Genomic DNA, 2940 nt, shown 5'->3' with positions numbered 1-2940 from the left:
AAATTTTCTTTTTCTACTGAAAATATCTTCTGTCGCAAAAAGAATTCGTGCACTTGAGAGCTCGTTTGGTTCATGAATTAGAATTATTTTCGATTTACGTGTGTTTTTTATGAGGAAAAATAATGTAGCGAACCATGAACTATGATTCAAATTAAAAAACGAATCCTCTAACCAAACAGGCTCTTAATTTAGAAAATAAAAAGAAAAAATAAAAAGAGAAAAAAATGGTTGCGCGCTTTAGTGCAATGGCTGTGTCTCACATTTGTTAAAAGTATGTAAGAACCTTGAAGGCTTTTTTTTTTTTTAATTATTAGATTTTGAGTGGGTTTGTAATTCATTTCAAAATAATTTTATTTTTTTTGTATAAAAATAGAAATGAAAACGTTTTTAATCTCAGACAGAAATCATTTTTAAAAATGTGTTTAGTAGTTTTATTAAGAAATTATTTTAAGTATAAAAAAATTTATTAATATCTCTCTATTCGAGAGAGGAGAAAATAAAAACAAAAAATTAAAAACGACTAAATTTTTTTTTATTTCTCTCATATTTTACATTAAATAAAAAAATTATTTTTATTTATGTTTTTTAACTTTAATTGTGTCAAGCGCTTTTTCTTTTCTACTTTCATTTTTTTTTTCAAAAAACGCAAAAAATAAAAATAAACAGAGTATCTATTTTTATTTTTATTCTCAGTCAATAATTAACGTGGCAAAATTAAGCGAGAAAAGAAAAAAAAAATCCTAAAAATGGGATTTTCACCTTATTTTGCCGCCATTTATCATTCGCTTTTCTTCCTGGTCGATCTTCTTCAGCTCTGACTTTGGAGAAGGAAAGCATCTCCGCGCCAAAGTTCACTGCCGGTGCGTACGCTGCTTAACCTGCGCACCCTCACCCCTTTTCTTCCATTTCTCTTCTGCTCCCCTCAATTTTCCTTCTCTCTCTCTCTCTCTCTCTCTCTAAAACTTTCTGCCTCTAAAACTGCACAGTCTGGGAACTCCATCGGCGACTCTAATTGGTAAGGTTTTTCTCGCCCGAATCCGCCATGATTTTCTCGAAATAGAACTTTGCAGTGGTTGAAACCCTAGGACCGAATCCGAGCCACTGATTTTGGCGAACGGGATTGCGTTTTCAGTACCGTGCTACTAGCTAGGGTTTTTGGTTATATTTCACCGATTTTACTGTGATTCTCGATTTCTCTAGTTTTTGTTCTCATTGCGTCTTGTGAAATCAATTTTTTGTTGTTTGGTTGCTGAGTAACTCTGAGAATCTTACTATTCTTGCACTAATTTAATTCCTTAGGCACAAGCTCTTCCATGTCTCAGTAAGACAGTCACAATTCAGATATTCGATTATTATAACAGTCACTGTATTTATTATATTGATTTTTGTTTCTTTGTTTTGCTTTTCTCTTGTCTCACAGAGGTTGGATAGCCTGGAAATTTCAACATGTATATAAAACAGGTGAGTTCCTGTTGTGGTTCGAAGGTTGCCGTCTTTACCTTGGCTATTTGTCCCTTTTTGAACCATTTCTTTATATCTACTGTTTTTGTTTAGGTCAAAATTGAGGGATTTAAGAGCTACAAGGAAGAAGTTGCTACTGAGCCCTTTAGTCCGAAAGTCAACTGTGTTGGTAATGTTGTGATTACTTTGCTAATTGCTGTAGAGGGATGCTTTTTTGGTTGTTTCTTCTCTTCACTGACTGAAATGCATGTGGATTTATTGCATTTTTTAGTATAAGTTTGTCCCGAAACTGTTGTCATGTAGTGTTTCATTGAGTGCGAAAATGTAAATGTTTACTAGAAGAGTACAAGTTGTCCTCACATACAGAAAGATTACAATAAGGGAAACGAGAGCTGAAAGGAAAACATTGAAATTTAACATAATCAGACAATGGAACATTGTTGAAGTCCTATGAGTAGAAATCAGTAAGCAAAGTACTTGATAAATAAATTTTGTTATATGGCAATACTCACCATCTAAAGTGTATTACTTTTGTTGGAGCAAAGTTGATACTTTAGGCCTCGTTCAGTTCGCAAATTCGAGTTGAGATGTGATTTTATGTGAGAGTTTTTCACTGTAGCAGAAAAAGTTAGATGTGACTTTTTGTGAGAGCTTTTAACTCTAGCAAAACTGGAATTGAAAACTCGAATTGGTGAAATGAACGGGGCCTTAGAGGTTCTCATTTGTTTCCATAGTCCATCTATGACTCATTAGGCAAAGTGTTAAATCACACCTTCTCATTCCTTTTTTTCTTTTATTATTATGCCATAATATAAATTACTTGAGATTTTAAGACCCCAAAGGGTTAGTTGAGTGCCAGGAATGTGGCTTTTGCTTTCTACTTTTCTCTTACATGGTACGGGGTTTAATTCCTTAGGACCATCTAACTGAGAAACAACTTTGAGTTTCATGATTCCCAAAGATTGTAGAGCTTTTAGTAGGGGTCTTGTATTAGGAACTTGAACTCGTTAAGTGGGTTTGGAGGATGCTTAGACATAGGGGTCTTGCATTAGGAACTTGAACTTGTTAAGTAGGTTTGGAGGATGCTTAAAAACACACACACACACACACACACACACACACACACACACACACACACACACACACACACACACACACACACACTGACACTGTGATGCGAGTTGAAATATTCATGTAACTCAACAATTACAGGAAAAAACCCAACTCAAAGGAATCAAAGGAAGAATAGAATCTCAAAATTTTATCCACTGAAGACACGTGATTATCCTTTTAATTATAGTTTTTCGCTTTATTATTTTTCATAAACATTTATGTTTCTCATTAAAAGAGAAATCAGAGTCCTCTTCGAAACATCATTAATCTATATGGAGCTTTAATAGCATTGACACTATGTATATTATTCGTAGTTGCAACTTAGACTATAGGCATTTCAATAATTCAGAAATTTTTGAATGATTT

General features: G+C 33.6%; 1 long non-coding RNA gene across 1 annotated transcript; it reads left to right on the top strand.

Moving 5' to 3' along the window:
- The first annotated feature begins 796 nt into the window (after positions 1 to 796).
- On the top strand, positions 797 to 1630 carry LOC112091208. Its single transcript, XR_002902034.1, has 3 exons — positions 797 to 1015; positions 1421 to 1461; positions 1555 to 1630. It is a non-coding gene; the product is annotated as an uncharacterized LOC112091208 (long non-coding RNA).
- The last annotated feature ends 1310 nt before the right edge of the window (positions 1631 to 2940 follow it).

The sequence above is a fragment of the Morus notabilis genome, unplaced genomic scaffold, assembly GCF_000414095.1.
Source record: "Morus notabilis unplaced genomic scaffold, ASM41409v2 Scaffold2091, whole genome shotgun sequence".
Lineage (NCBI taxonomy): Eukaryota > Viridiplantae > Streptophyta > Magnoliopsida > Rosales > Moraceae > Morus > Morus notabilis.
This window is presented reverse-complemented; position numbering and strand designations above follow the sequence as displayed.